Source organism: Cricetulus griseus, chromosome 10 (genome assembly GCF_003668045.3).
Source record: "Cricetulus griseus strain 17A/GY chromosome 10, alternate assembly CriGri-PICRH-1.0, whole genome shotgun sequence".
Classification (NCBI taxonomy): domain Eukaryota; kingdom Metazoa; phylum Chordata; class Mammalia; order Rodentia; family Cricetidae; genus Cricetulus; species Cricetulus griseus.
This window is the reverse complement of record NC_048603.1, coordinates 28,921,214-28,944,736: the sequence shown is the minus strand read 5'-3', so window position 1 is coordinate 28,944,736 and position 23,523 is coordinate 28,921,214. Positions and strand designations below refer to the sequence as shown.

General features: G+C 44.8%; 1 long non-coding RNA gene across 1 annotated transcript in view; it reads right to left on the bottom strand.

Annotated features, from left to right (window-relative positions):
• The window catches only part of LOC118239372, a 29,166-nt gene that overhangs the window by 887 nt on the left and 4,756 nt on the right, over positions 1 to 23,523 (bottom strand). The gene's annotated exons all lie outside the window — the stretch shown is intronic.

The window sequence follows — 23,523 nt, the reverse complement described above, 5'->3', positions numbered from 1 at the left end:
ATGGGGGGACCCATCTCACTGTGGGCCATGCCAATCCTGGGCTTTTGGTCCTGGGAGCTATAAGAAGCCAGGCTGAGCAAGAGAAACAAGCCAATAAGTACCACTCCCCCATGGCTTCTGCCTCCAGGTTTCTGCCCCAGCTGCCTTCAGTGATGAACTGTGATATGGAAGTGTAAACAAATTAAACCTTTCCCCCCTCAACTTGTTTTTGGTCACAGTGTTTCACCACAGCAGTAGAAACCCTAACTGAGACAGTGTTGTTTACTCTTCAATATTTACCACTGAGCATATTCACCATGGAACAAACAACCCCATAGCTTATCATGGTCTCTCGCTGTTACCATCAAATCTAGACAAAAAACATTAAGAGAAGAAAACTAAGAGGTTTCCATCCATCATCGTGAGCCTCACAAAGTGAGAATAGCTCACTTCATGGTGGCCAGGAAGCAGCAGCATGAAGAGAACAAAGCAATTGTAACCACTGAGGAGGCCACCAGTGACCTACTTTCTCCAACTGGTCTCAATTGAAAGTGAGTTATCAACTCCATCCACTGGATCAAGTCTGTCAACTCCCAATAGTCTCTCCACTGTTGGCTCCTCAGTGGATGAATCATTCATTGTCTGAGCTTCATGATCTAATTGTCTCTGAAACTTCTCTCTCTCCCTCTCTCTCTCTCTCTCTCTCTCTCTCTCTCTCTCTCTCTCTCTCTCTCTCTCCCTCCCCCTCTCTCTCTTTCTCTCTCCCTCTCTTTCTCTCCCTCTCTCGCTCTCTTGCTCTCATTTTCTTTTTCTCTCTCCCTTTCCCTCCCCCACCTCTCCCTCACGCACACAGGGATGTGTTTTACAAATCTCCCATGTGTCTCTCCTTCCTGTCATGTTGACTCACAAGATCAACAGTCACAACTAGCAACTAGTCTGTATGTTCCATAGGTGACAACTAAGATCATTCGTGGATGGCTTCCTCGTATCCAACATATCCATGTATGACTTGAATGAACAGTCTCAAGCACTAAGAGGATACATTCTGTAATGCTGTTGGGTGTTGGGGAAATTGAGAGTGAGTGTCCCACCAGGTACCACCGGGATCCCATGTTGACTCAATTCAACCAATCCCGAGAGACTCAACTCAACTTGGGCTGATGATGGACTGGTTTGTCAATTCTCAAAGGCACACACTAGCTCTTACTCTTCTATAAGTTCATGTAACACACAGAAGGATCCAATAAGATGCTGTTAAATTAGCATAATCACCTTTGTTGCTATGATTAAATTTATCATTCACTATCTCCTGATATATTTTTTCAGTCTTGGAGTATCAGAGAATGTAGCAAATGTAGCAGGAAGGACCATTTCCTCAGAGAAATCTTCATTGACATGCACACGCAACAAACCATCCTGTATCCACAGCAAAGGGTTTTAAACTCCTAACACGGGGTTAAACTTTAAAAATCCTTTCCTAACTCTTGAAATTTGAGGGCTTAGATGCTTGGTTTTGGTTTCTTCCTTTTAGAAACACAGAGACGGAAGCCTGCAGGTGTACAGCAACCTGAGAGCCCATTTAAAGGAAGTACGGGTCAGCTGCCACTTAGCCACACCCTAAGTCACCCGGGAAAGAGATCTCCCGCCTACCTCCCTTGCTCAGGTAGCTCATCTTGCTCATCTTGTTCCTATTCTTCCTTGTTGTACCTCTGACTGACAGAAGAAGCCTGTCCACAAGCTCCCAGCAGAGCAAAATCCTGGGGTTCAACTCAGTTCTCCCAAACTCCAGTCCACTTGACTTTTCCTTTTGAATTTGGTCTCCCAAAGCCGCTAACCCCCCTCTTCTGCCCTCTCCACCAGCATCTTGCGTCCTCTCCCTCCTCCTAGGTTTAGTTCTCTTTCGATACTTTCTTGAGTTATATTCTCCTTTTCCAACTAAAAATGAATCTGAATTTCAGTCTGCAGAGTGATAAACGGTTGGTTGCGATTGCATAAGACTAAATTTGCTTGTATATTTCCACATGTTCCCAAAGCCAACTGGATTAAAGTTTAATAAGTAGCTCGGTCCATACCTCTCCTCCCAACCCTGAGAAAACAACAACATAAATAAGACAAGCTGACGAGCCTGGACAGCAGGTGGTGATTCAAGTCTCATCATTAAAATGTCACAGGAGGCTTTTGGAAATCTATATTATGGTGAGCTAAATTAAAGAACAAACAAATGGTATTTAAAGAGAGAGATTGGCAGAGACAAATTAAGTTTGCTGTTGATTACACGCTCTGATTAAACCAAACGAGATGAACTCGTTGATAATAAAAATGGTTGATGGGCTCGGAAGCTTTCTTACATAATGACTGATGAAGCGGATTTATCTCATAGAGTTGAAAAAAATACCACAAAAATAAAACGTTAAACCATAGCCGGATGTGCTGGCCCTGACCTGTAATCCCAGCACGTGTGCTCGAGAGGAAGAACAATCAGGAGTCAAGGGTAGTCTGGGTGACATGAGACTCTGTCTCAGCCTCCCCGCTCCATTATTTTTAGGGTTCATTCTTGCAATGACCCCCAAATGCATAAATATTTCTGAGTTGCAAGCCAACAAAAGAGCTTGAGGCTTAGGGCAAGCCAGGAACTCAGCCATGTTGGATAGCAGTGAGTTACTCTGCCTGGATTCCATGGGGGAGCTGAGGGCATGCCGGGTGTGGATTGCCCTTTTTCTAAGACAGTGCCAAGTGTTGCTATCAGCACTTGTTGACTGCACTGTGTTGGACAACCATCCTACTGAAGAACAAAAGAAAATCCTGACAAAATTAAAAAAAAAAAATAAGGTCCTGATTTGATTCAGTAGGTCTGTGCTCAGCTTAGTTTTGGAAACATCTGACTGGACAAAAACAAACAAACATGTGTCAAATGGAAATAGCAAAATATTAGACTTACACTCAGCTCTATCCGTAATTATATTAAAATAAAAATAGACTAGATACTCCAATTAAAAGACAGAGATATCAAATTGTAGTTTTCAAAACCCAAAGTCCAATTACATTATCTCCTCAGATGTATATATAATATATATTTACATAAAATGTAGATGTAAATTGAAAACAGGACTATAGAACACATCGGGCGTAAGAGAACTGGTGTGATCATATTAAATCAAAGTATGAAAATAAATAGTATTTCTAGAGATGAAATAGGCCACTTCCAAATATCTTATCCCTTGAGACGGCTCAAGAGATGACTGATGCGTTAGCACGTGGACCTCAGCTCAGAACCCATGTCCCACATATGAAAATCAGGCAACTGAGCCTGTAAAACATCCCTTGCCTCTCCTCCTCCTTCTGTCTCTCTCCCCTTCTTCTCCTGTTCCTTCTCCTCCTTCCTTCTCTTACTTTTCCTTAGTCTCCGTCTTCCTCCCCCGCTGCTCCTCTTCTCATGTTCTCCGGGTCATCCCAGAACAGCGGTTCTCATCCTGTGGATTGTGATCCCTTTGTCAAATCTCTGTCTCTGAAAAATGTTGACATTAAGATTCATGACAGTAGCAAAACTAATTTATGTTTAGCAACGAAGATAATTTTATGGTGGGTGGGGGTGGTTTCCATAATATGAGGAACTGCATTTATTAAAGGACTGCCAAATAAATTAAATTCATTGTCACCAGCCCACGGTCAATCATGTCCCCAAGGTCACCCAGCCCCAATACAGCCCGGCTGCGCACAAAATGAACGAACAAAATAATCTTGGCAACATTTCCAGAGCACAGTGTGTTACTCGTCCCGTTTCCACGTGGGAAAGTTCAGTTAGAACTGAACTGAAGGGGAGGAGGCCTGAGCCATCCCCAAATAATTAATTACTATAAAAAATCTTTTCCTCCAGGTGGCGGTGCACACCTTTAATCCCAGCACTCGGAAGGCAGAGACGGGTGGATCTCTGTGAGTTCGGGACCAGCCTGGTCTACAGAGCGAGTTCCAGGACAGCCTCCAAAGCTACACCGAGAAACCCTGTCTCGAACCCCCCCCAAAAAAAGTTTTTCAATGTATTTAAGATCTTGTTTTAAAGAACCTTTCCGTGATGAGGTAATTACCTTTAAAATATACAGAAGGAAGATTTCTACACAGCACCATTTTCTCTTCCATCCAAGAAGATGAGACAGTGACTGTAATTACTCCATTATACATCAGGTATTGGTTAACCTGTCAGTTTAATGAAACTGATAACTGGGGGAAATAAAGACAAAGAAAGAAACAAAAGAGATGGGCCAAGGCTTACGACATCTTCCTGTAGATCGTGATGTCTTAGAATGGGTAAGGTCTGCCTATATAGCTTTACCACTTTCAAATATTATTTTGAACAGTATTCGGGTGGTCGAATTCTCGTGTCAGTTGTCTAAGGAAGCAGTGGGGGTGGCCATCTGTAAAAGAGTTCCTATTTCCCCTGGCTTGCTCCAGCTCCTCTGGCTTGGCCCACACTGCTATATCTGCCTCTCCTTTTTGCTGAAATGATTTCAGTGTCTACCACATTGAAGTAAGAGCAAATTCACAAAGCAGAATGGCTGATCTGCTACTCAGCTCCCTGACAACAATGGAGAGATCAGAAACATGTATTCAAGGGGCTCATTTTTTTTAAGTTGACTGATATTTCTTCTTAGAATAAAATCATGTAAATTTGTTTGCTACAGGAAATGGGGTATGTGCCCTTTCGAGAGCGAAGTTACACTAATTTTAGCTCAATTTGCATTTTTAGTACAGTAACGTTTTCAGTTTGGAAATGAGAAGGAGAGAGAAGCCGTCGACTGCACGTCACACAAGGGGACACAGTACAGCCATGTCTCCCGCTGCTCATATTGGCATCACTGGGCTTGGAGAGATGAGGCCCCTCCCAGCCTCTTACACCCATCTTCCCATTTCTTCCTCTGCCATGGATGGGTCCTGCTTCCCAAAAGTTCTCCAACCTTGCAAAATTAGCTCCACCAGCTAAGGACTGGATGTTCAAACCCACTAGCCCATGGGACACATTTCACATACAAACTGTAACACGTTAAGGGTGATTAACATGCTAACTACCCTGCTTTCATCATTACAATGCATGCACATTCAAAAATCATGCCGCATTCCATAAATAAGTGTACCTACTGTGTGTCAACCCAACACACAGTGAAACCAAAACCAAGGAAAAACGAGACTCAGAACTTGACTCAAGTCATCCCCTCTGTGCTCAAGTGTGTTCCGTGAAGGGACACTGGGGACGCTGGTCTTCCCACTGTGTGCATATTCTTCTGATCTATAGGCAATGCGCCAGGTCAGCTGGATCAGGTCACAGCACGAGAGTTGGGTGGAGGGTAAAGGGAAGGCCTGTCCTTGCTTAGCCTGTGACTCGTGACTGCATGTTCCCTGAACCAAGTCAGTGAGTAAAGCAACCCAAAAAGACATTCCACCGGGAAACAGGCTACATTACACTGTCTGTAATTAGTTTTCTCTTGACTTTCCGGATTTCAAACAAGGTTAGAAACTCAGCGCACAGGGCAATCTCTTCTTCATTGTGGTTATACCATACTTGTGGGGCCTCTTCCAGTAGTCAGCACCCCAGTACCTAGAAAAAGCCAGTCACAAAGGCCTCCTCTAAAACCACAAAAGACAGAAGTGATCAGACTCAAGTGTGTGGCGTCCAGCAGGTGTTACCTAAGTTGCTGCGTCTAACATTATCATCCCCTCTCTTTTTCCACCTGGCTGAGGAGAGGACACTACAGGAAGTCCCAGCAGACACCTGTCCAAAAAGGCATCCAAATTCTTCCCTCAGATGCTTTGCGGTCAGCCCGTTTAGATTTCCCAAAACCCAACTCTTGTTAATTATTCAACATTTTTAAATGATGTCACAAGTAAAACCACGTTGCTCTAGGACTAAACACTACTCAAAAATATCCCATGGTTGGCAGATCCACCGACATTTGGTGATGTTCCAATGTTAAAATTAAAACCAGAGAGTCTATTGTGGGTTTAAGGTTCCTTTACTTCCCCCAAAGTGAACACAACTTAACTCTTCTGCCAATCTGTGTGAGAAGTCTAAAACACATATTGAAAGCTGGATTGGAAATCCCCCTGAAAAACTCTGCTTATACCAGTTGGAAAAACACAGAATTAGCCGGCTAATTCTGTTCTACCACCCCTCGGCTTGGCGGACAACGATTTAGATGACTTCCTGTCAACCCACTAAATCGAAAAGCATGTGCTTTCCAGGAAACCTGAAACTACTAATTACCCAGACTGTGTTTGCATATATGCCCTGCACATGTGAGGTGCGTGTGTCCTGCCCCTCTGTGACATTGTGGGCGTTGAGGTTTCCCTGCACAAAGAGCTGAATGTTTTTGTTTTGCTCCTGGCAACGTCATGGAAGCAAGACTGCTGTCAACCCCACTGTAATTTGGCTGACGCCCACGGAAAACAACACCTCTGTAAATCTAATGCCAGGGGGTGGCTTTAGGACATCAGAGGGCCCCCGCAGAGCAGATGTTTTTGCAATGCATCCCTAAGGGCTTGGGTGGCTCCTTTATTTGCCAAAGATACCCACTTGCTTGTTGTTAGTTCAACTTTAGCCCTCCACCCCTGCTTACCACTCCTTGTTTTGACAGCTAGAAACTTTCTTTCCTGTTGGTCCCAGGTTCTGTTCAGGGGCTGGGACCACCAACAGTACTTGAATTCGCCCAGGGAACTCCTGTGGAGGAGTTCTGTCTGTCCTGTTTCTAAGTCTAGCAGAGGAGAGGTGAGAGACTCCTTTGTGCTTTGAGAGATGAATGTCCGCTCCGTGAGATAAGAGAGGTGAACTAATACATCCTAAAGCAGGATTCTAGAAACGTCTCTCAGACCCCAGCCTCCTTCACCCGCAGCCTCACCAAGTCTGAAAGCTCTGCAGCCGCGTGCACCACCCAGTGCACTGTTCGTCTCTGGCTCTATCATCTGGCAATGCTGTGAGATTTCAAAGCGTGGCTTGGAATCCCTAAATCCTTCCGTTAAATGTGCAGAGAAGATGTCCCTTAAAAATGTTGAGTGAAGAAAACTAAGGCACAGAAAACTATGCATGGAGTAGGCCTTCTCCACCCTGCCCGCTGGTGCGCGGTAGAGACCTAACATTGGGGTCTCTCGAGCAGCAGGGCAGTGAGACACAAGCAGAGCAGGGCTTGGGTCTTACTTTGTGCAGTTCTAGTGTTTAACATGTTACAATGCAGCGTTGACCCCAGACTTGCCCAGATGGGTCTATACTCTGCATCTGTCTTCCTATGCACCATAGGCACATTTAAAAATGTTTTCACCTCGTGTGGAGGGGCATGTTTGTCCCATGGCACACATGCAGAGGTCAGAGGTCAACCTCGTGAAGTCGATGCTGTGGGTTGTGGCGGTTGAATTCACGTTCTGAGACTCGGGTGCCACCTCACTGGCCCCCAAAGAAGCCTTATTATACAGGTTTTTTTTTTCCCATTTTATCTGCCCATTCCTTATGATACGGTTGTTACTCCTTCTACTTATCCGTGTGATACAGTTATTCTATATACTATCGCTATTATTTCTTTAAACAAGCAGCTATTTCAAGATAAATTAGAAATAAGAAAAGTAAAGTACTTGCTTCGGAGGAGCTCGGGAGATAGATGCTTTGGTGATTGACAGCGCGTACTCCTCTTCCAGAGGAGCCGAGTTTGGTCCCCAGCGCCCACATCGGGTGGCTCACAGCTGCCTGTAACTGCAGCTCTGGGGGGTCCCGTGTCCTCTCCCGGGCCCCCTCCCACGTTGTACCATGTGCGAATACCCACACGCAGACATACGCATATCCACGTAACTAAACAAAACACTTGAGCGTCAATAAAATATTTCCTTTTACTTTTGCTTTTCCTTGCCCCAGTGCCCTTCCTTTCTAGTTAATGGCCCATACTTTTTTTCAACTTTCTGTGAAATCTGTTTTACTGTTTCCTGCAGGAACATTCTATTGATGAGGAAAGTCACAAACTTTGGTTTGGCCTGCTGACAAAGTCCCTGCTCACCCCCAAACTCTTTTGCCAGGTAAGAATTCTGGTGGACTTTGTCTTGCAGAAGTTTCAGTAAATAACTCTGCTCTTTCTTGTTTGCAAGGGTTCTGGTGAGAAATTTTCTGCGATTTTATTTATATAGATAAATTATTGTTGATTTCCTAACACCTTATGTGTAAGGTCTATTTTTACATCCTCAGGTTTGGTTCAAAGATTTCCCTTTGTCCTTACTTCTCTGTAGTTTGAGGACGACAGACCACACGGAGCTTTCTTGCTTTGTGCTGCCTGCTGTCTCTGAACTTCCTGTGTCTGTGACTTGGAGTCTGTCGCTAGCATTGGAAATTCCCTGCCATTCCTAATTATCCCTCCTGTTCCATTATCTGGGTCTGATTTCCAGGTGATTTTGTCATAATTTCCCATTGTTCTGGTCTGTGCTTTTTACCTCATTTTTTTCTTATTGTATTTAAGCTTGCAAAGCTTTAATTGACCTGTCTTTACTGATTCTTTCCCATGCCATGTCCAATCTATAGATGAGTCTGTCGAAAACAAAAACAAAACTCTTCATCTCTATTATACTGGAGTTTCTTGCATTTCCTTTTTTTCCTCTTTTTTTTTTTTTTTTTTTTTGCAATTAGAGTATAATTACACCATTTCTCCCTTTCCTTTCCTCCCTGCTGTGTATCCTTTTTCTTCCTTATCAAGAGATCTTGTTTAAACATCCATCCATTCTCCCCTCAGCATCCACAGCTGTTGTCCTGACTGCTCCAGCATCCCAGCCACAGCTGGGTCTGGTTCTAAAGTTCATCACATTGTGCTGCTTTTTGCTTGACTTTTGACATGTCTCAGTTTCTTGCTGAGAGCTAAACAGGAATCATTGAAGAGCAGGACCTTCCGTGTGATGTTTTGTGCTCCTTTGATTAGGAATTGGCCTAACTGTTAGTATTTGTCACTGTGGGGATCAGAACCTCCCAAATCTATTAATACTTTGTGACATCCGTCCCTGGCAATTCTAATAAAAGACACTGATGCTCAGTTTGGCTTTCTGATTGTCAGAGTTTGAGTTGCCACTTCTGAGATGTGACATGTCTAATTTAGGATGCTGGAAATCCACTGTAAAAAAAAAAAATCACCAAGTGGCTGTGTCTGTCCACCTGTCCACCCTGTCCAGAGGGGACATCATCATGGTGGAACATTTCTAGCCTAGTGCACCCGTACTGCAGCCTGAGAGGAGCTCATTGCTCTTCAACGACCCAGACAAACCCTCATTCTTATTGGCTAAGAAAAGCAGGAGGACCCACGTTTATTTGTCTCAGAACCCCAAAGACCTCCCTTCCTCCACTAGCTAAATAAGAAACCATCCCAGGGACCACTGTGAAGCCAGGAAATTGCCTGGGACTTGGATCTTGAAATAACTGGTCTCTAGGGGTGGTTTCAACCCTGGCTCATATCAGAATTACTGGGCTTTCATTTCTTTTAATGTTCAGTTAAAATTGTTCTTCTTTTATGAGCACGTAAAATGCCCCACTCACAATAAAAACCTTGAAAGTGGCACTCTGTTAAAATTCCCCGTCTCTTCCGTAGCTACCAATTGCCAAGCCCCATCCCCCATGCAACCAAAGTGGTTCATTTCTTATGGATCCTTCCAGACATATGGAGAGTTTTAGATGCCCTTCCTTGGGCCAGACTTTCTGAATAGAATTTCCAGGAGAGAGTCTAGAATCTGGATCTTAAGCCTGGGTGTTGCCAGGATTTAAACAACTGTCAATCAGTCATTTGAGCAATTCCAATTATTCAGCATGTGCTCCTGAGTGCCAGGCACTGTGCAGGGTGCCAGAGATTCGGCAGCAAACCAAACGAATTGCTATTCACGAGCTTAGCTTGTGTTTGTGGGGCAAAGGAAAGGCAGAAAACAAACTGTAATTATCTAAAAAGTTCTATGGTGAAGTCTAAAGCAACATAATGGAAAGTCTTCCTATTGCTTTTACCACAGCCTGAACCTCCCTCATCCTGGCCTCCTAATTCTTTCCTAGGCCTGCAATGGAGAGCGTGTGGGAGTTGGAAAGAAAGAGGAGGCAAATGTTTTTGGAGATTGGATTGTTCCCAAAGCCAGAGATCAGGATGAGCCAAAAGCTGGTTCCTAGAGTCCTTTCCATGCGGCGTCATTTCTTTTCGGTAGTGTAGGCCACTGGACCACTAACTGTGGTGTAGGAATGATGTTTAAAAAGTGACATGTATGGTACTGTAGTACTGGGGTGTCTCTTTCAAAGATAGGGTTACCCCGAGTGTCTCCCCACACAAAAGAAAGTCATCTGAAGGTCTCTTGGCAGCTGATGCTGTGGATATTTGGTTCCACAGGAAGCCGGTGTCATTGGTGAGCTGGGCACTGTGGTGGGTACCATCATCACATCTATAGAGAGAAGGAAGGCTAAGAAGGAAGGTGAGTGACTTCCCCAAATTTGTTCTGTTCATCATTGTTGACTTGTGTTTCCCATAAAAGGCAAGTTGGAGTCCTAACCTGCCTTAAGTTACTTACTCTTAACTGGTAATACAGTTGTAGAGGCATAATTGGCTAAACTGACCTTCGTCCACACTGGAATAGTGTGTCATTAATCCAATAGAACGATGTCCTTACAGGAAGACTGTCATGTAAATTAATCCAATACAACCATGCCCTTAAATGAAGACCGTCATATAAACAGACAAACACGGAAAGAACATCTCAAGATGGAGACCAACCGGCTGGAGACTGAGCTCAGTGGTAGGGTGCTTGCCTGGCCCACACAAAGCTCTGGGTTCAATCCCCACCACAGCCTAAACCAGCATGAGAACAAATGCCTAAAACCCCCACCCCTGCCTCTACTTGGGAGGCAGAAGCAAAAAGGTCAGAAAGCCAAGCTGGTTGTGGTCACAGAGTGAGTTCCAGACCAACCTGAACTTCACAAGACCCTATCTCAAAAAAAATTGATGATGATGATGATGATGATGATGACGGTGACGGTGATGGCCAATTAAGTAATGTGTCTACAAGCCAAGCAACATCAAGAGCTGTGGGCACTAAGACAGAGGCATAACTAGACCCTCCCTCCCAGCCCTCAGCAAGCTTTTGGTGATGGGGGATGTCCTGTATACATGTTTCTCTTATTGGTTGATAAATAAAACACTGATTGGCCAGTAGAGGCAGGAAGATAGGTGGGGCTAGGAGAGGAGGAGAATTCTGGGGAGAGAGGCAGAGAGATGCAGCGAGGAGATGCCATGTAGCCAGGAAGGAATAACAGGTCTGGACCCTTCTCCGGTAAGATAAGGCCATGTTGAAATACATACATTAGTAGTTATGGGCTAAAAATTAAGAGAGAGCTAGCCAGTCAGAAGCCCTAGTCATCAGCCAATGGTTTGATAATTAATATAGTGTCTGTGAGTTTATTTGGGGATAATCAGCTGCAGGACCATGCTGGAAAGAAGCCTCCGTCTTCTAGAACTGTGAAATGCCACATTTTCCCTTCCCAAGGCATCCCTTTTGAGGTAGTTTGTCACAGAAATCACAGAAAGGCAGAACACTCATGAACCCCGAGAAAATGAAACTTAGTCTTAAATGAGAAAGTAAAACTTTCCCTGACCCTTCATCATGCCAGACAGACAGACAGAAAAGACAGATGGCTGACAGGGAGGACTGCAGTGACTCCCAGGTCAGGTGGCTGAGGTGAGTCACAGTGCCACACATGCTCCTCATTGCGGCGGCGGCTTTCCTACTTCCTGAGAGACTCTCAAGAACAATGGTCTGAAATGAGACAAAAAAGACTGAAATCTCTCTCTCACCTGGAAGCTCTAAATCAGGTTGACTTCAAAAAGGCCATCTGGATGTCCAGCCTAGTGATAGTTCCAGACAAAGGACTCCGAGACACAACAGTCCTCATCTACCTCAATCTGCTGTTTCCAAGGAAACGGAGTCTGTATCCACCAACCATCCAAAGCCTATGCAGATCCCATCGGACACAGCCTACTCATCAAAACTCTGTTTCATTTAATGCCAGCTGAGCTCTATGCTCGCCCACTAACCCTGTGCTAACCCATCTCCATTTGGTAAACCTACTCTTCCTACCTACTACAGTAGAGAGCCTGGTGGCCTAAGGCTGACGGGGCCGGAAGTTCATTGGATCCAGCAGTAGACTCCCAAGGCTGGGATACAGGAAGCTCTGATGGCTAACGTCCCTCTTGTTTCTTCTCTTCTCACACACCATTTCTCCTTTCCACTCCCTAAGGTTGGGCTGCAAGGGTCTTTGAACAGCCACCAGGCCACATGACACTGACAGTCCATCATTCTCCATTCTTCCAACCAAACAATGTGGACTGAGCTCATCAGGAACACAGCCCTGTGTGTGCCACAAGGTGCTCATGATAGGGCGGGGGTTACCTTCCTAGGGTTTGTAGTCCATCCGAGGACAGAAAGCAGATTAAAACACAAGGTGCCCAAAATAGAGTGCAAGGAAGAAAAAAAATATGCACAGGTATGGGAAACCTCACTATGGGGATTGCTGAGCTTCCTGGAAGAAGTAGTATCCAATCAGAATCCTGAGAAATGTTCTGAGCTAGAGTTATGCAGAAAGCAGAAGGAAGTAGTCCAGGCAGTGGGGGCAATCTGTGCACAAGGCCAGGGAGGAAGAACAGGTTTGAGGAATTGCACGTGGCTGGGTATGGGGACCCCAAGACATGGAAGAGAAGGGAGGTGACCCACACCAAACATTCAGGGTGAGATCACCCAGGACCTAGAGACCAAGGCAGATCAAGAGTTGGAGCTTTACTCTGTAGACCCCCTCCTTAAAGGGAGAAAGCTGATCTGATTTGCATTTTTAAAGGGTCACCTGGGTCCTGTGTGCGAGGTGAATTGGAGGAAAGGAAGCAATCATGGTTCCTTGGAAGGGATGTAAAGATGGCAGATAATGACAGTGGGAATAGAACAGAATATACAGACTTCTGGTCTCTCTCTCTCTCTCTCTCTCTCTCTCTCTCTCTCTCTCTCTCTCTCTGTGTGTGTGTGTGTGTGTGTGTGTGGTGTTTGAATGCAATTGGCTCCCATAAGCTCATAGGGAGTGGCATTATTAGGAGGTGTGGCCTTGTTGGAGGAAGTGTGTCACTATGGTGGTTGGCTTAGAGGTCTCCTATGCTCAAGCTACACCCAGTGTCTCAGACCACTTCCTGCTGCCTGTGGATCAAGATGTAGCTCCTTCTCCACTCTCAGCTCTTCCTCCAGAGCACCATGTCTGCCACCACGTCCCACCATAATGATAATGGACTAAACCTCTGGAATTAAATGTTTTCCTTTATCAGAGTTGCCATGGTCATGGTGTCTCTTCACAGCAACAGAAACCCTAAGACACTCACTCTCTCTCCCTCCTCCACTGCACCTGACCTCCCCCCCACGCCAGATTTGTGGTGTTTGGGTGGAAATGATTCCCAGGGCAAAGGCATGAAGGCTGAGTTCAGAAAGTACTTACAGCAGCCTTGAAAGGTTGCTTTGTAGCCGCATTTTGCTCACTGGTTAAAGGAAGACCTTTTATCTCTTGCCCGATATGGCATGGCTAACAGTGTCTAAGTCAGGACTGGAGATCAGATACCTTAGCTTCCAAGCCCATTGACTCAGTCACAGGGGTACATCCTTCTCACGCACATGCTAGAACTGTGGTGGCAGCCTGCTAACTCCCAACAAGAACTCCAAGACCCCCTGTCAAGATTTATCCAGGTCAGCCACAGTTAATCTCATGATCTCTCCATTGCATCTCATAATGCCTTCTTTCTCTGAGATAAGAACATGGCCCAACCCTCTTGACACTGACAACTGCACCATTTCAAGAAAGGTCTTCGGCAATTCGGTTTAGTGACACAGCCCCATGGACACCTGTTTTCTGAACCCATTCTGAGCTCTGCAGGTTAGCTTCCTGTATCAACAGTTAAGTAATAGTCAGCCCTGATCAACAAGAGCTCAGGACCCCCATGAAGATGGCCAATATGTGAGCCCTGACTCACAAGGATGCTAAAAAGAAGGGATCCAAGAGAGGAAAGCTCAGGCCGAGGACATGGGGAAGGGTTTTCGGAGAAGGTAACCCTGAAGCCAAGCAACTGATGAGGAAATGGATGAGGCAATGAGTTGACTGTCCTTGATTGTGAAGCTAGAAGGGGATGCTGGATCACCTGCGCCCTCCTCCAAATTTGCTGGCCTTGTTTCTTCTGTTCACTCTGTAACCCAGGAAGCTGGCCCCTAACTTCTGCTTTAGCTAGCTGCCTGTCCTTGAGCACCTACTTAAGTGTGCCCAACGAGAGACACCTGTGGAGATTATCAAGTGGAAAAGAGCATCCCTAAGTATCCATTCCCAGGTGGACGGCCCTAGAAGACTGTCTCCCACTCCTCCTCCCACTCCAGTTTTAATGGGAAAACAGAGTTTGGACAAAGATCAGTAGAAAGAAGAACTTCTCAGCACTAACATTGACTTTTAATACTAGAGAGTTCTGTGTTTCGAGGGCCATCCTGTGCAGAGAGGCTGCTTCTCTGTTCCCTGCCCCTACACACATTTGTCTGGGGAGTGTGAAACTCAGAGGAAACAGATTGACAGCAAAGGCAAGATGCAAGCCTTGAAAGTTCAGCTCACAGTGTGAGAGTCATGGAAGTTCCCTTCTCTGCAGATTCAGGGGTCTGCATGATCTAGAGGGCTGGACGAAGGCCCACTGGTCAGAAAGTCAGAAGCCTTAAACCCCATTGTGGACACTCTGTTCGAATGTTCTAGAACACCTTGGCTTGTGATGAAGATGAGAAGGAATCGGGAAGAAATACAAAGGCCAAGAAGAGACGGAGAAGAACTGTGGCTTCTCTGATGCTCCCATAATGCAGCTAGATTGTTGGTTTAGAACAGCATGATGATCCAGAAAGAAAAAAAAATCTTCAGAGAACAAGGGACACAGAAGCCAGCCTGAAGGTGTTACCACAGGTCAAATCTGGGACAGTGTGAGCATGACAACAGAGTGACAGCCATGGTTCAAATGGGCTGATACAAACTGTAGCACAATTCATAAAAACCCAGAGACCGATGTTGGGGTTCAAGCTGGACATCAGAAAAGCAAAACAGCCAACCACTGGGAAGTTCTTACCTCTACCAAGGCTGGGACAATCCTCAGTGTGACTACAGACTGAGACCCTGAGCTCCTGTCTTTAACGATAAGTCTTTCTGCTGAAGCCACCTAAGCCCTGCCCTGCCACGTGGGTGCCCAGAATAACACACAGAGTCTTATATTATTTCACAATGCTGCTGGCCAATTGACTAGGATTTCTTATATGCTAGCTCAGTCTTAATTATCATAAATCTATATATTTTATAAGACTTATCGAGGACGCCTTCCGCTGGTGTCCTCTTCCTGGGATCACATGACGACTCCATAGAGAAGAGAGCAGGAGGAAGAGGAAGATCAAGAGGACAATTTCCTTCTTGTCCCTGCTTATATTCTGAGTCTGCCTGCTATGTCACTTCCTGCCTGGATCTCTTTACTACATTTCCCAGAATCCTCCTTGGCCAACAGTACTTTATTTATCAACCAATAAGACAAACATAAACACAGAAGGACCTCCCCATCACCTGTCTCCTCCCATCTTATACTCCTCTCCAGTGCTGGTATTAAAGGCGTGCACCACCACCCAGCCTATATGGCTATCTAGGGTGGCTGCTGGGATTAAAGGTGTGTACAACCATAGCCTGGCCTGTATGGCTGACTAGTATGACTAGCTTTGCACTCTGATCTTCAGGCGAGCTTTATTTGTTAAATCATAAACAAAACATCACCACAAATAATCAAAAACTATCACCACAAAATCATCTAGGAGATGCTGGAACTATAAAACTACCATCTGTGACTCTCATAACTGACCTACACATCTATTGACTTGAATGTTAAACCTAGTGAGCAAAAAATAAAAAAAATGGTGAGTAAGAAGGTTCTCACATAGTCGCAAAGAGTTCCCCACTAAAAGAATCATGAGTTACAAAGGGAAAATGTAACTTCAGTGTGAAGAGTGGGCTACCTTGACCAAGGTTAGATCACAGAGAGACATGATGGACCTCACAAACTCACTCACCGAAAAGAACACAAAGTACTTCTGGTGTACTGCTGCCAGAAATCTATAACCCGAATCTAATCACGGGGAGATGCCAGCCAAACCAATTTCACAATAAGGCACTATGCTAAATGACCCATACTCTTCAAAAATGTCAGTGTCGTGAAAGGCAAAGGATTAAGAGCTATTCAAAATTCAAGGAACCACAGATGGTGGTGGTGCACACCTTTAATCCCAGCACTGGGGAGGCAGAGGCAGGTGGATCTCTGTGGATTTGAAGCCAGCCTGGTCTACTGAGCAAGTTCCAGGACAGCCAGGACTATACAAAGAAACTCTGTCTCAAAAAAACAGATGGATTAAAAATTCAAGGAATCCAAAGACATGAGATAGCTGAACGCAACAACAGCCTAAGATTTACTCTTTCTATTAAGGAAGCAGTGGTAGAAATAGTGAAAACATGATGGAAGATAGATAGATCATATATGTTAGATGATAGGTATGATAGATGATAGACAGGTGGATGACAGTTGATAGACAATAAATACAAAAATGTATAAACAATTTCATTTTAATTTTCACAGATTAATAACAAGCTGGGATTTTCTGTAAGAGAATTGTCTTTGTTTTGTATATGCTGAAAGGTGTGAGGTAAGAGCATGGTTTCCACAACTTATTTTTAAACTTTTTAGAAATAAAATAATGTGTATGCAAAATGATGGGGGCTGAAGAGGTGGCTCAGCGATTAAGATCACCTGCTGCTCTCGCAGAGGACCTGGCTTCAGCTCCCGGCATCCACATGGCAGTTTACAACCTTCTGCAACACCAGTTCCAGGTGATCCAAAGCCTCCTTCTGGCCTCTGTAGGCACTGATGCATACATACAGACATATACATAAAATAAACCTTTGAAAAACGATCCTTGATGCCAGGAAATTTCTACAAGTGTTCAAAGAGGCAAACAAAAGAGTAATTTGTCTACAAATACTGTATAGCGTAGGAAAGCAATTATACAGTTTTTGACCCAGAAATTCCATTTTTCAGTCTATCCCAGTAAAAATATTTTCAAATATTTGACTAAAAGAACATTTACTACAAGAGGAGCTGATGGGGAATGTACTGTGTATGCTTATCTTATTGATTGTTAAATAAAATACTGTTTGGCCAATGAGACAGCAAGTTAGACAGGACTAGGAGTCAAAGAGGATGCTGGGAAATGGAGTAGATAAGTGGTGATCCAGGCAGGAAGTGACATAGCAAGGAGACTCATATCTAAGCGAGGAAACAGGAAGTGGCCCTTTTCCCGTTCGCCTCCTCCAGCAGCAGGATGTGATCCACCGGCAAGGAGGGACGCCAATAAGGTGTCTGATAAGATAAGTCTTATAACATATATAGATTTATGATAATTAAGACTGAGCTAACAGATGAGAATCCTAGTCATTGGCCAAGCTGAGATGATACAGCCTTACAGACTACAAAAACAAGGATGCGGTCAGGTTTCTGTTTTATTATGATCCCTATGGTATAAACATCGCCCCCAATCAGCAGGAAGCAGTTTAGAAAGAACGACACCCATATTCCCAAATAGTGTTTATAAATGTTTGTTTTCATTTAAATGGGGTTAGTTATGGATGATAATGAGCGTAGTCAGTCTCTTTTTAAATAAAGAAAAGGGGGAATTGGATATAGGAATGAATACTTTGCATTGGTATAGATTTTCACTTATTGATACAACTTTAAAGTCAATTTTGTGATATGTATATGTCTCCTCTTACTTAGGTATTGTGTTTATACAGATCTTTTACCTATAATAGTCAGAACTTATAATTAGGTTAGTTAGGTTTTCTAGATATACAGAGATGTATTTGAGATGGATAGGTATTCTTCAAACTTTTCAAAGACCTACAGAAATATGGCATTTAAATGGTTTAGGGTTTTTCTTGGCAGTAAGACACAACTGCTCCTGGCACACCAATTACGTCAGAAAGGAAGGTGGACATTGAAGAAACTTGTTATGGAGTTTGCTTTCAACATGGCAAGATTAGCCATTTGGGCAAGAAACTGCTCTTTCCTGGACTGTTTGTTGCTGTATAAACTGGACATACAGGACCCATAAGAAAGTGACTGCTGAACTTACAAAACAAGACAGTACTGAAGGGTTCCTGTTGAAATGGAAAAGTGTGCCAGACACACTGTGGCCTATGGGCTGAAGATGGATGCCCCAACGTTACAGAGGAACTTTGGGTGACTGTCCAGGTAGCGGATGTCTCTGTCAATTCTAGAGTTTATATATTATCCTTCTGTGGTCTTTGATAGAGTTGAAGACAGATAGTTATGGTTATAGTTTTCTTCAGTTATTATAAAAGATGAGTTATCTTTCTTTTTATTTTGACAGAAAAGAGGACCTGATGGGGAATTACTATGTATGTTTATCTTATTGATTGTTAAATAAAATGCTGTTTGGCCAATGAGACAGCAAGTTAGATGGGACTAGGAGTCAAAGAGGATGCTGGGAAATGTAGTAGATAAGTGGTGATCCAGGCAGGAAGTGATATAGCAAGGAGACTCATATCTAAGCGAGGAAACAGGAAGTGGCCCTTTTCCCGTTTGCCTCCTCCAGTGGCAGGATGTGATCCATCGGCAAGGAGGGACGCCAAAAAGGCGCCCAATAAGATAAGTCTTATACATATATAGATTTATGATAATTGAGACTGAGCTAGCAGATGAGAAGTCCTAGTCATTGGCCAAGCAGCTTTGAACCTAATACAAGTTTCTGTGTATTCATTTGGGCCCTAACTCAGGCGGGCGGCTGGCGTAAAGCTCACATGTGGCAGTGGGGCTCAGCGGCTTTTGGCAGAAAGATTTATCATAACAAGGAGCTAAGATGCTAAGACAAAATAATTTCCAAGAGTAACACTTTGGTTACACAAAATTCTGTGCATCTGTATGATGAAAGATTAGTGGCCAAAAATGCCTCCCTGACAGCAAATGCAATATACCAATTCAAACTTTAGTCCTTCTTGCTGGAAAGGTGTCTGTCATGGCCCAGCGTGGCTTAGCCCCAAACCATAGAAGCCATGAAGTCCTGCCTGAGTGGGGGAGCGAAGACTTGGGAATTCCTAGTAACCCAAGGGCGATAAAGACCAGACACGGGCATCTTGTCATCTTTAGAGAGCTCTCAGTTCCATGCTGCAAAACTGGAGTCTCTCCTTTATTCAGCATCTTCCTGTCTGTAATCTAACCATTCTTCCCTGACCCCGAGACCATTTCTCTCCCATCTACCTAGACCCTATCAGCAGATCTCTCAACCATCTCTCCTCCTCTAGACTGATACCTCCTCACTTAGACTTTGCCCTCCGCCCTCATGCAGGCCTATTCAAATGCTTAGTTCTGTAGAGATGCAAAGCTAGGGGACATTCTCCGCTAAGGCTATTCAACAGCAAATCAGCTAGCATCTGCAATACAATGTAAACCAGAGCTCTGGAGCTTTGGATCCCGAGAAATCCTCTAATAGCACAATATTGGACTCCCGACAGGTGTCATACAAAGAAATGCACACAGGGCTGGAGAGATGGCTCAGAGGTTAAGAGCACTGTTTGTTCTTCCAGAGGACCCAGGTTCAATTCCCAGAACCCACATGGCAGCTCATAACTGTCCGTATCTCCAGTTCCAGGGCATCTGATACCCTCACACAGACATATATGCAGGCAAAACACCAAAACACAAAATGAAAATAAATAAAATTCAAAAAATAGACATGCACAAAATGAAGTTAACCTGGAAAGGCAATTTCTTTTTTTGCAAAAAGGGTGTGCCAACACCCAGATTGAGCTAGCAAGCAGGATGTACTTAGTTTTTATTTTAACACAGGTGGTAACTGTTCACAGCCTGAAACTGATTCATAATTGGCATAAAGGGGTGGGGCGTGATAGTCAAGTCTCAGAAATGCCTAGGACAAACAGACACAAATGCAAACATTTTGAGATGGAGGAGGGTTATGGTGAAGGGACCAGCTCCCCATTTTGGCAGCCATAACAGCCGAACACATGCTTGTCTGACCTTGTCTTAGTCACTAAGGTCAGATGCCTGCCTCATGGCAAGGAACCAATCAGAAGTTGGCTGGTGGCGCTATGCTTTATGGCTCTGTGTGTGCTTTACAGATAAGTGCACAGCAATGACACCCAGAGCATAACAACTGCCCTGGGAGGGCCTATGGGCCATAACAACCAGTTGGCCAATCAACACAGGGCAAACCCTCCAAGCCTGGAGGCACCAATCCTGAGCTTGTGCGTACCCCTAGACACTCCCCTTATGCTGCCCTATAAGATCTCTATGCAGATGCTTCAAGCGGTCTTTGCTAGCCATCCGCCATGGCGGGTGGATGAAAGACCCGAGCTAACATGGGGTTAGCTCGTTAAACTACAATAAAGCCTCGTGCAGTTTGCAGCAAGCTCTTGAATCTGCCTGATGATTGGGGTGACCGCGGTCCTGGGCTGAGATCCCGGAGGCATGAGCTTTATTGGGGGGGGGGGTCTTATAGTGGAATATTGGCTTTGGGGGCTAAGAACTTTTAGAATACATGAAACGGCATGCATTTCATATTCTGGCCATGCGGGTTTTGTCTCTGAGATTCTGCTCTCCCTTTCTTTCGTTGTTGTGACAGGAGGAGGGCTCCCATACACCAAGACCACGACATCTTGCTTTCCTCCTGAGCTGCCCAATGGATAACATTTAGTTTAATGTAACTCACAACAAACAACCCGTGGCTGGTGCATGCGTGCGGACTCCCTCCTGTGGTATGAAGCACAAGTGTGTCCCCGTGATATATAATACAAAGCTCTGCTATCAAAACCAGCTCCAGGTTATAAGGTGAGCACATGTTTGGGTCTGGATTCAGACCTGCTTCGGGCTCTAGATCAATAGTTTTACTGGGGCTGAGAGTGTCGCTCAGTTGCTTGCATGGGGTTCATTCCTGAGCACTGTATACATAAATCAGGCATTGTGATGCCTACCTGATATCCTGGTGCTCTCGCCGTGGAGGCAAGAGGACCAAAATGTCACAACATCCTTGAGACCCCACCCACCAGGTCCTCCCACCCCACCCGCAAAGTGCCTTGTTCCTGAGCACTGTCCTGTGTCTGTGTGACCAGGGGGTTATCAGGCCACAAACGAAGTCATGTGTGGGAACAGGTGTTACAATATCTGGCTGACTCCGGCCTCTGCTGTTTGTTCTCCTGCATGAATTAAGCAAGTTAATCTCCCAGGTTTCTTTCCATTATCCATAAAATGACTAACTCTGGCCACTGCCTGCCTTGTCTGCCTCCCAGGGTGAGGACAAAAAGAATAATAATAAAAGAAGAACAGTAAGAAATTAGCATTTACATAATGCTCCATATGCCTTGGGCCCTATTCTAAGTGCTTTTCTCAAATGTAAGCTAACGTCACACACCAACTGGGGGCAGGGAGGGGAGCAGAAAATGGTTTTTATTAACCTCAAGTTTTTATAGCCTAACTAAAAGGCCATAGGCCGTGGCTGGCTGCTCCGTTTTTTTTTGTTCTGAGGTTGGGTTCACAGGGGAGCCTACACACTCGGTTCTTCAAGCAAAACTTAGGTTCTACAGGGTTGCCTCTCTTCCTGTGCAACAGCAAAGAGAATGACTGTCGCTCTCAATACAAGTTCCTGACATCTGTCTCTTTCAGGAGGATTCCCGAGTTCCACCCCTCAACACTTGGGCTTACAGACCCATCATTTTACCCACAATAACTCTAGCTCGGAACCCATCACTGACCTCTTCCGCCCCTTCCCAGAAAGGAAATAAACTCACAGGTCTGGCTGTGAGGCTGGGGCTTGAGTCTCTGCAGAGGTGCACTGTGGGAAATCCCTCACCTCTGCGGGCTGCTTTCTCCCTCACTGCCCAGTCCTCCCTCTCAGTTTGCAGGGTGCCAGAGAACTACAGATAAGTGTCTCTTGCCTTATCTAGGCGATGAAAGCTCGCCCCAGCAAACATCATTATCTTCCTGATAAACCAGCATGGGAGGCCAAGGTCAGAGGAAAAACAAAACAAAACAAAACAAAAAAACAATATTTCTCAGCAGAAAACACTGAGTTCTCAGGGTTTGTGCCTCGTTCTCCGTCAGAGTCACCCATTCCTCTCTTCTTCACTGTGTTCACGTCTCCAAGAAGTTTGGCATATTTGTGGGCCGCATTAGCATATTGTATCTAATTAGTATAGTGGACTGTACTAATAGGTCCAGACTAGGACTAGGCTAATTACATCTGTTTGAAAGGAACTCCACCCACAGACCACTGCAAATGGAAAGTCAGTGGTGGAGAGAATTATTCCTGTTACTGTAAATCTCCATCACTGAAAGGAATCTAATCATGAAAATGGCACAATACACTGTTAGGTTCTGATTAGCTGGAGCTGCTCCCTGGGGAGCCTGTGCCCGAGACCTGCTTTTTCTAAACAAAACTGTAAGATTGCATCAAGGGAGACCATCCGCTAAACAGAAATCTAAATGTCAGTCCATTCTCATTTCTTCCTCCTCTGCCACGCAAGGGGCTCCTTGGCCCAGCTGTGGGGGGTCCCTGTGGTCAATTTTCAAAGCCAAGAAGCCACCTTTGGTTCTTTCCCCCACCTCATCCATCCCTAGATTCCTGTTGGGCACAACTCTGATATCTGCATCCCTCCAGCATTTATGGTCTCCTCTCCACCAGTTTGGTGGCCGCCATTGTGCCTGACTGATCACTCATGCAGGCTCTTCTTTCTTGTGCATCAGCTTTGAGCTCAGGTCAGTACCCTCCTCTCCCTCCCTTTTTTGTGAATATTGCCCTAACGTGCCATTTCTTTGAGTTAAACCTTTTGTCCACAATCTGTCCAACCTACACACTATGCTAGGGCAATGGTGGCACCGACCTTGTAAGTGTAACCAACTGATGTCTGATTTGATTTAAGGGACCACTCCAGGAGATGGAGCCCAAACCTGACGCTGCTTGGGTGGCCAGGAACCAGAGACTACATAGAGATGCCAGGTAAAATCAAATGATACTAGTCAAAAAAGTAACAATAAAATGAGCCCTAATGATATTCTGCAACTTCCACCTACAGCAGATGGACCAACTACGGAGGGTGATCCACAGCCAGCTAATACACAAAGTGAGAGGCCCTGAGACACACAACTCTTAACAAGCTGTCTCCATCAAATCCCTCCCTTCAGAACTCAGGGAACCCCTCAGAAGGGGAGACAGACAGTGAGGATGGAAGACACCAGGAGAACAAGGACCTCTAAAACATCAGAGCAAAGCTCATATGAACTCACAGAGACTGAAGCAGCAATCATGGGATCTACACAGGTCTGCACCAGGTCCTCTGCATATATATTCATCAGTTTAGTACTTTATTCTCTTGGAGCGCTTTTATTTTTCTGTTAGCTTGTCTTATCCAAC